The sequence below is a fragment of the Podarcis erhardii genome (assembly GCF_964252035.2).
Source record: "Podarcis erhardii genome assembly, chromosome: 1".
In the NCBI taxonomy this organism is placed as follows: Eukaryota; Metazoa; Chordata; class Lepidosauria; order Squamata; family Lacertidae; genus Podarcis; species Podarcis erhardii.
The window spans coordinates 73,585,990-73,596,709 of record NC_138497.1 but is presented as its reverse complement, the minus strand read 5'-3'; the positions used below and the strand labels follow the sequence as shown (position 1 = coordinate 73,596,709).

Here is a 10,720-nt window from a genome sequence, read left to right as displayed (position 1 = left end):
TGGGATTTGTCATCCAGAAACATCTGGACTGGAGGGCCACAACTTCACCGCCCCTGCTCTAGCAGATCTAGATTTGGGAGGCAGTGGGTAAGAGAAACAGATCTATGACTTCCCTGTGTTCACCTTTGAGTTGTGTATCTCATCAGTTAAGAGGAGCTATTTACTAGTTTTTAAAAATGGACATATTGCTTGTTAAAGACTCTCCTCCCTGAAAGAGAGGGGAGTGGTTGTGGGGTCGGGTCCTCGAACCACAACTGATCAGAAAACCAGAAAGGCAGCACTAGCAAGAAGAAGAAAAAAGGAGGAGGAAACACCAAGCTCTAAAGAAAAGCTCAATTCAGGCACAACACATTTTAGAATAGTTTTCTGTGGCTCATGCTAACATGCCCCCAAAGAAGGATTAGTCCAAAATGTGTCAGGCTTGCATTAAACACCTGGAGTTTCCATCTCCTCCCTGCCTTCCAGTTTTGCTATACTTAGAAACAAGTATATATAAGTATTTATATATTGCCCCTAATTGTATTTATTTTAATATTAGAAGTTATCAGAGTGGTCTCCCTTAGTTCTTTACTACAGGGCAGGCTCTGTTAGTATGTGAGTGTGATAATAATAATATATTATCTATACCCTACCCATCTGGCTGGGCTTCCCTAGCCACTCTGGGCAGCTTCCAACAAAATATTAAAATACAGTAATCCATCAAACATTAAAAGCTTCCCTAAACAGGGCTGCCTTCAGATGTCTTCTAAAAGTCTGGGAGTTGTTCTCTTTGACATCTGATGGAAGGGCATTCCACAGGCCGGGCGCCACTACCGAGAAGGCCCTCTGCCTGGTTCCCTGTAACTTGGCTTCTAACAGTGAGGGAACCGCCAGAAGGCCCTCAGCACTGGACCTCAGTGTCTGGGTAGAACGATGCGGGTGGAGACGCTCCTTCACATATGCAAGTCTTATCAAACGGCAAAGCTCTGCAAATATTCTCCTCAGTCCTAATTCATGTACACCCAAAAGGTACATTGGGTGAAATCTCAACAGCCTGTGGCAGTGAAAGGCAGAACTCTTATGCATGTATTGAAGTCCTCAGGCTCATGCACAAGATGGATGTCTGACATATTTTGTAGACACTTACCTTCCTAATTTTTATTATCCAGACACCAATATTGATTGATTGATTGATTGATTACATTTATATTCCACTTTTTTCTCTAAGGAACTCAAGGTGGCATACATGATTCTCCCCCTCATTTAATCCCCACAGGATCCCTGTGAGGTAGGTTAAGTTGAGAGGCAGTGACTGAGGCAAGACTAGAAATTCAGCTTCACGGTCGAATGGGGGTTTGAACCCTGGTCTCCCACTGGCTTTTGTCAGAATAAGAATGTCCATTTCCTGCATTTCTGTGTTTACAAAGGCTTTTTAGCTCATTCCATAGCAATACAGACTTTCTGGTGAAAGATTTTACAGTGAGCGTTGAGATCTGTAGTGCAGAAATCATAGTCAGGTTTGCCAATCTTTGACTTCACACCAGCAGCTGTTTCAATGTTGCAGAAATAAACTTTGCAACATTAGCTGGATCTAATTAGTTCAGCCCACTATTAATATGCTGGCAGCTTTTTGTAGCTTCCCATGAAACATGGCTTTAAAAAAGTCAATTGATTGGACCATTTGCAACTCATTCTCCTTAAGCTCTCCTTCCTTAGGGCATGATCCAGCCAAAGTTAAGCAAAGTTCCATTAATTTTTCTTAGGAGGAATGGGAAGCACAAGCTTAACTGTCCCAGTGAAACTAATAGGACTTGGACTTTCTTAGCCTGATCTAGATCATTCATTAACGGCACCATTAGGTGTTTTCTTTACTCTCTGATGCTGAAAGCTTTCCCTCCATGGTCTACCCAGTTTTATATTTATCTATACCTGTGCAAGATCTTTCACAGACACACTTTATTATTTATTATTTGTTGCATTAATATCTTGCCTTTCCTCTAAAGAGCTCAAGGTGGTGTATATGGTTCTACCTTCTCATATTATCTTCACAGCAACCCTGTGGAATAGCTAAGGTTGTGGGGCAGTGACTTATTCAAGGCAGCCAAAGAGCTTCATGGTTAAGTGCAGATTTGAACCCTCATTTCTTTGATCCTAGCCCAACACTCTTAACCATAATACTCAGAGATGTAGAACTATTAAAATCAAGGGACTGAAATTACTCATGACAAACAGGCCCAGCGATTTTAATGGGTCTCCACTTCTGGGTATGACTTAGTTGGATGCCACCCTTTGCTGTTTAGGGTGTGGGGGACTGGTTTAAATTTAATATTCTTAGTCTAATAGCGTTGTGGTTCACCCTCCTTCCTCTGCTTCCTGCTTGTTGTGTACCCCAGCTGAAAACTTTTGGGATTTGTTAACCCACAGTTTCCTGTTACTTAATCTGAACCAGGAAACTGTGATCTAGACTAAAAACTAATATATCAAAGCCTCTTCCTCCAAAAAGTGCTCACTTCTAGCTGTTCCCAATTCTGGGATTAGAATTTATGCACAGAGATAGCAGAGTGTGGTGAAGGCACTGGGAATAATCTAATTTTAAAAAATAAGCACAGTGGTACCTCAGGTTACAGACGCTTCAGGTTACAGACTCCGCTAACCCAGAAATAGTACCTCGGGTTAAGAACTTTGCTTCAGGATGAGAACAGAAATCACGTGATGGTGGAACAGCGGCAGCCGGAGGCCCCATTAGCTAAAGTGGTACCTCAGCTTAAGAACAGTTTCAGGTTAAGAATGGACCTCCAGAATGAATTAAGTTCTTAACCCGAGGTACCACTGTATAATGTTATAAAGTGTGTGTCTTTGTTTCTCAATTTGATATATTTACATGGTTTTGTATGTATTGTGGTATTTTATGCATTGTAAGTTGCTGCTATTTTTATTGATTATAGATTAGTAATTATTTATTGCAATGGTTAAAGAGTGAATTTCTGTTCAATTATTATTTTATGATAGTTTGTGAGTAATTTTTATTGTGTACTCTTATATTCTAATGGATTGTTGAATATTACTTTATTTGACATGCTGTTTATTCTAAAACTATGATTTTATTATGACTTTTTGTGTTGGATTGGATAAGGTGTGTGATCTTTGTTGCATATGTTGTTGTTGTTGTAAACCACCTTGTGTATAGTAATATAGAAAAGCAGTATACAAATTAAAAGTGAAATGAAAATGACTATGTCCTTCAAGAAAAATAATTGACAGCAAGTGAAGAAGACATGATATATATTTTGTGCTAATTCAAAATAGGGTGTAAAGGTAAAGGGACCCCTGACCATTAGGTCCAGTCATGGCCGACTCTGGGGTTGCGGTGCTCATCTTGCTTTATTGGCCAAGGGAGCCAGCGTACAGCTTCCGGGTCATGTGGCCAGCATGACTAAGCCACTTCTGGCAAACCAGAGCAGCGCACGGAAACGCCGTTTACCTTCCCGCCGGAGTGGTACCTATTTACCTACTTGCACTTTGACGTGCTTTCGAACTGCTAGGTTGGCAGGAGCTGGGACCAAGCAATGGGAGCTCACCCTGTCGCGGGGATTCGAACCTCTGACCTTCTGATCGGCAAGTCCTAGGCTCTGTGGTTTAACCCACAGCACCACCCGCGTCCCATAAAATAGGGTGTAGACCCATGTTATAAATTGCCTTCTGTTTTATACAAACACACATTGATTATCCAAACCTATGTTGATCTTATGAAGAAATGAGAGCTTGCATGTTGGGGGGGGGGGCGTTAATAACTAAATATTCCTGTGCCCTCTGCTTATGGACAGTAGACCCATTTAAATTTGTGGACCAAAATTAGCCTTTGTCAGTTTCAATGGGTTTACTTTCAGTGTGACAAATGTTGGCTATAGCTCAAACTCTTACTGGTCAGGGACTAGAACCATTTGCAATTTCTACCTTTGAAAGCTAGAAAGCCTTCTCAGTGCCATGCTGTTATCTTGCAGTTACCCTAGAAAAGCATGTGCCTTAAATCACAAACAACATGAGATGAGGTGGACAAATTCCAAGAGATTTTTAAAAAATGTTTTGGTTCCCTTTTTTCTGTTTTGGGAAGAAAATAATGAACCAGACACAGGGTTAGCTGAATAAAAGCCTTACAGCAAATCACACAAACATTAGATTGGTAATGGATTAATGTCTCAGATTGTCATGTACAACATCATTATTACGTGAGGAGACTTATCTCTCCAGACTCATCTATTAAATATCACTTGAGAAACAACCTTAACATTTGTTTCTTTGATACACATGAGAAGATTTTTGTTCTTCACCAGCTATAGTTCAAATCAATATAGTCAAGGATTTTTTTAAAAGAAAAACCAATCAATTAAAAATCCCCTCTTCTACACTCTATCATTTTTGTAATGAAACAAATCATGTGCTCATGACATACAGCACGATCCTATGTTTGCTTGTTTAGAAGTAAATCCCAATGATTGAGTGGGGCTTACTCTCAGGCAGGTGTCCATAGGATTGCAGCCTAAAAACATGTCAAAAGTTGAACTTCTGATTTTAGCCTTGGGATTTGGTTAATAGTAATCAAAGATCTGGGGCTACCCAGTCCTGTTGCCAAAGCACACAGTTCTGCAAACGGGTATTTGATTTGCATATGCTTCTGTTGGCGGACTGTTGTCTAAAAGAGATACACCTTAAATGGAAGGGGTTGCCAAATACACACACTTGTGCAGAGATGTTTCGCCCAATAGAATGGATTTCTGTATATTGTTTTAACTAATATATGCATTGTTATGGTGACTTTACATCAGCATATGCATTTTTGTACACATTACTTGGCTGGGGAATTGCACTGCAAGAATTCAGAAAAGTGTGATTCTCAGAGTGTGCCTGTGTTTCGGTATTGTTTCAGAAACTGAGAATTGGGTATGTTAGCAGTTAAATGCAAAGTGAATCAAATTTCTTCCCCATCTCTACATGCCGGTACAGTGGTACCTCGGGTTAAGTACATAATTCGTTCTGGAAGTCCGTTCTTAACCTGAAACTGTTCTTAACCTGAAGCACCACTTTAGCTAATGGGGCCTCCAACTGCCGCTGCGCTGCCGGAGCACGATTTCTGTTCTTATCCTGAAGCAAAGTTCTTAACCCGAGGTGATATTTCTGGGTTAGCAGAGTCTGTAAGCTGAAGCGTATGTAACCTGAAGCGTATGTAACCCAAGGTACCACTGTATTAGATTCTGAGTTCACATCCTAAAACAGTTTGCTCACTAAGGAGCCAGTGCTCTGCTTTGCTGCATAGGATAGCACTTACAGCTCCCCTGTTAATAATAATAATAATAATAATAATAATAATAATAATAATAATATTTATACCCCGCCCATCTGGCTGGGTTTCCCCAGCCACTCTGGGTGGCTTCCAACAAAATATTAAAATACAATAATCTGTTAAACATTGAAAGCTTCCCTAAACAGGGCTGTCTTCAGATGTCTTCTAAAAGTTTGGTAGTTGTTTTTCTCTTTGACATCTGGTGAGAGGGCATTCCACAGGGCTGGTGCCACTACCGAGAAGGCTCTCTGCCTGGTTCCCTGTAACTTGGCTTCTCGCAGCGAGGGAACCGCCAGAAGGCCCTCGGCGCTGGACCTCAGTTCCTACAAGCCGTATCCTGTTTCTTTGCTTCTGCACTGATAGCTGGTCTTTATGTCTGTTCTACTTTTAAAAAGCTCAGCAACTATTGGGTTGTCCTGGTTTTTACTTTTTGAAATATGGCAACCCTGAAAATGGAGGCAACCATCTGAAATAGTGAGAGAGATGTGGAGCAAAGTGGCAAAGAGGTGATGGAGGGCTGCTTCCTGCCCTGTGGAAGCAGGTTTCAGCTGCTAGTCTGGAGAGCTTCCACATGCGGAATGGTTTTGCCTTTCTGTTTAGGCAGTGAAATGTTTTGTGCCTGTCCCATGCTACTTCATCATGAGGGGCAGGGGTGCCCTTGCAATGGATAGGAGCATAATGGGCCCTTTAAAGGCAAGTGCTGAGGAGACTGTACATACCTACATTCCCAAGCTTCAGGGCTACAATGTGGAAATCATTGGCTCAAACTGCTATCTAAAAGGTATCTCATGAGACTGGATCTTTTATAAATGCAGAATGCATAATTCATAAAGAACAAATCCCCCTAAAGCTGTGTTTTTCAACAGCGTCCCGAACTTTACCTGTATGCCTCAAAATCCCAGCCATACCTTGATTTATTACCCTATATTTGTTTTGCCGAACTGAGTTCTCTCAAAGACCAGACATATGTTTAGTTGCCTGAAGTTTGCAGGATTCTACTTTGTGCCCCAAGTTCCTCACAGTCTCTAAATTACCATTTTGCTTCCTGTGCCATGACCTCAAATCTTTGACCCACAACTGCAGCATATTTTCTGTGACTAACAGCTGTAATTCCCTAATTATCATGGTGTGTCCTCCTGCTGTGCTGTACATTTTGTTACCAAGGATGCAAATCATGTTTCCTCCCCACCATTTTCCCCTGGACACAGTTCCAGCTTCTTAAAATGCACCACTTTATTCATCTGAACACTTGCCTCCAAGATTCCGGACTTTCTAATCTTAAAACTGTTTACTCCTTAGTACATCCACTAGATTCCTTAGGGAGAATGCTCAGATTATCATTTAAAATGATGTGTGTGTGTGTGTGTGTGTGTGTATTCTTTTACTTTCCACAAGTATTGTTCAGAATTATCCATGGGCCCTTATATAATCAGAGAGATTTCACACACCAGATTTCGCACAGATTTTATGTACATGGACACAGTCAATAGTATGTAACACATTTGTATTCTAAAAGATTGCATATTTGAGCTGTGGGCATGACGTGCTGAAGAGAAATAATGATTAGTTAATGCTTAAAAAAGTAAAGGTAGCCCTGTCCGTACGGGCCAGTCGTGTCCGACTCTAGGGTTGTGCGCCCATCTCACTTAAGAGGCCGGGGGCCAGTGCTGTCCGGAGACACTTCCAGGTCACGTGGCAGCGTGATGAAGCTGCTCTGGCGAGCCAGCACCAGCGCCGCACACGGAAACGCCGTTTACCTTCCCGTTATAAAGCGGTACCTATTTATCTACTTGCACTTAAGGGTGCTTTCGAACTGCTAGGTGGGCAGGAGCTGGGACTGAAAGACTAGAGCTCACCCCGCCATGGGGATTCGAACCGCTGACCATGCGATCGGCAAGCCCTAGGCGCTGAGGTCCCTACTTGAAAATGAATAGGCTCAAACTAATCTTGCTAAATGCAGTCAATTTTCTTTAAGTACAAGAAAATAAAGGCAAATTTGAGGGAGGAGGCACACAATAAACTGTGTTCTTTCACACGCCCAGCTTCATTAAAATAGCAGATGGTTCATTAGATCTGCGCTTATTTCTTCATTCATTCATGTTATTTGTACGCTGCTTTTCCACACACAAAAATCAAGCTCAAAGTGGCTTACAACAAAGAAAACAGAAATACATTTCAAACAAACACTAATTTTTTGCCCATAATAACTGAAAAATAGCAACAGCAAATGTAATAAAATACAAAAACCCGCATTTCAATAATATTAATATAATAAGATTACTTAAACAACATGCAGCATCCAACAGCAGAAATAACAAGGGAGCTTCAAGTTTCACTTTAGTCCTAGAAACATCCCTCCCATGATGCAGCTTACATTCCCTCTGCTGTATTGAACATATATTGTCTATGCTAAAAGATCTGCACTAGCTCCTCCTCCATTCTTGCTCAGCACAGTTTGAAGTGCCATTTTGATTTGAGCAATCTAAGCAAAGTACCTGAAGGTGTCTCATCCCCCCCATTTGGCCTTTCAACAACTTTTCATCATCTGGAGGGTTAGTGTTTTTAGATTAGTCTAGATCTCCTGTGGATTGAGCTAAAATGGGCATTGAATGGGGACAAGACCTTAGAGGATTAAAGGTTCTCCAGCCCTTATATACACAGTGAAACAAGCACATATTCAAATGTTTTGCCTGCACTATTTTATATATAAAGATGCCATGTTTGAAGATACTCTCTTCCTCATGCCCTGCAAAATTGTGAAGTCTTAATTTACAATTGTTCACTTAACTTTAAAAAATTACCACATTTTATTGTTTTATTTACCAGATTTAAATAAAGGGTTTTCTTCTGTTGTTGCTCCTTAATTTTGTCCCATGTTTCTTTGCGCACATTATAAAACCCACTGTCCTTTGGGCATTTTTCTTACAAAAACAGTTGAACGTACATGGAATTTGTAAAAAAATTCAAACCACAGGGGGTCCCCTATTTTGGTCTCCATAAATTGGACTGGGCTAGAAGCAAAAATGCTTGAAAGGGCTTGTCTGGATGGGATCCAACAAGATGTAAGCCATCAGTTCCATTCCCCCCTGTTTGTTGGATCTGTCTGTCTAGATAAATCCAACAGGTGCCCAGGAAAATGTGAATCTCATACAAGAGACATTATTGCTAGGATGATGAATAGGACAATAAAAATCCTTCATCCTTGCTATTGTTATTGAGATGGAAACTTAATCATGTGGTCACACACCCCTCACCCTCCCAGATGAAGCTGACGTGAGGGGACCAAAAAGCCCTTTAAAGTGTTATAAAAACAGCTGCATGGAGAGAAGGTAAGTCCATCACAATGTGCCATCTTAACCAGAAATGTAGGGCTGAAATGAAAAACCCATAGTCTACTCATAACTAACTCCCACTGAGTTCAGTAACATTTACTCCCAGGTAAAGTTAGCAGCCTAAGAGAGCAGAAATGTGCCAGATTTTGTGAGGGCTGCATAGCTTATTCTTGGGGTCATGATACTTTCTTTGGCAGTGAATTCCCTGCAGCTCTCTGGATTCTCTGAACCTCATTGAGGATTCCCCCCCCCTACAATCAAGCAGTATATAAATTTCATTTAAAAAAAAAAAAGACCAAGGTTGTCAGATAACAGTGTTGTCATTTTCTAGCTGCAGGTGGGATAAAGACACATTTCAACCCAGTGCTATGCTTCCAAGAACGAATGAAATAGGAATTTATCTCTGGTTACATCCAAAGGTAAAAACTTACTATATTTTTTGCCCCATAGGATGCACCGGCCCATAGGACACACCTAGTTTTTTGAGGGGGAAATAAAGAAAAAAAAAATATTTTTCCCCCAGGCGCGGGGATGGGGCCTTCCCACGCAGAGCTACCCGAAGCCCGGGTGCGACTGTTCAGCGCGCCTGGGCTTCGGGTGTAGAGGCAGCTCTGTGCAAGCCGTGGGAGGGCTCCCGCGGCTTGCGCAGAGCTACCCGAAGCCCCGGCGCAACTGCTCAGCGCGCCCAGGCTTCTGGATGCAGGCAGCTCTCCGCAAGCCGTGGGAGCCCAGCGGGAACTCCCGCGGGCTCCCAAGGCTTGCGGAAAGCTTCCTGAAGCCTGGAGAGTGAGAGGAGTCGGTGCGCACCGACCCCTCTCGCTCTCCAGGCTTCAGCGAAAGCCTGCATTCGCCCCATAGGACGCACACACATTTCCCCTTCATTTTTGGAGGGGAAAAAGTGCGCCCTATAGGGCGAAAAATACGGTAGCTACATTTTACAGTGAGAACAGCCCAATTCATTCATTCATATATATATACCCCAATTCATTCATTCTTTATATATATATAAAGAAACTAAAAATAACTACTATGATAGATGCTGTGATCTCTGTCACACAGAATACTAAGAATGAAAATTAAATAAATAAATAAATAAATAAACAAATAAGCAAGCAAGCAAGCAAGCCCCCTAGCCTAGCCTTGGAAATAATATTTGTCTGGAAGGTCTCCAACAATTCCTTTAATATGAGTTGTTCCAAGTGTCTTGAAACAAAGCTTAGAATAAATACATATTCCTATTAAATACAGGGCAAAAAATCCGCTTTGCATCGTCTAGACTTTCCACACTGATACTCCTTACAGAAATAGGTTTGCGATACAAGATCTCCACCTAGGTAAGTACTGAGACTACAGAGAAAGAAAAAGAATTAATGGCACAACAACAATAATAAATATGCCCATCTCATAGCTGCTTAAGAACAGGACAACTTTTGCTGTCCCTTCCCATTTGAAGATGTATAATTTGCATTATTTACCTGATGAATTTCTGTTTTGGTATTATATTATGTATGAGTAACATATTAAGCAGCTAAGGGTGCAATCCTAACCCATGGCCAGCACCAGCAAGGCTTGATGAAATAGTGTCACTCTGGTGCTCATGCCAGTCAGCTCAGAAGGTGTGTGTGTGGGGGGAATGTTTCCTTGCTGCCCCAGACTGGCACAACAAAGAGGCCCAGATTGGGCACATTGCCATCACATGATGTCAGCAGGGTCCACTCAGGATCCAGTGATGGTCCAGCCCCTCTCCTAAAACACCCCGCACCAGGGGTTCCTGCTGGCTGCCACTGGCTGTTTTTGACAGATGCACTGGGGCTCTTCACACTGTTGGGGTTTCCCTCCAGCAGAGGCTGGCGGAGATGGGAAGGTCTGGGTGGAAATAGACCTCCACTCTATCCAAATCCCATCCGGCACGACAGATCAGGGTGGCTGGATTCCCCTACAAGTTACACTGCAATTGGATGTTTTTGTTTGCAGATTATAATTTTGAGGCATGCAAGGTCCAAGTCAAGGTAAGTCTGTACAAGCAATATGTACTAAGTGAAAAACATTCTTCTGCATTCAGGCCCTCTTT

At 41.9% G+C, this 10,720-nt stretch overlaps 1 long non-coding RNA gene across 1 annotated transcript; it reads right to left on the bottom strand.

Annotated features, from left to right (window-relative positions):
• Positions 1 to 8,935: 8,935 nt before the first annotated feature.
• On the bottom strand, positions 8,936 to 9,607 carry LOC309337738. The gene is made up of 2 exons (XR_014154529.1): positions 9,573 to 9,607; positions 8,936 to 9,075 (listed from the first exon to the last, which is right to left on the bottom strand). It is a non-coding gene; the product is annotated as an uncharacterized lncRNA (long non-coding RNA).
• Positions 9,608 to 10,720: the final 1,113 nt, after the last annotated feature.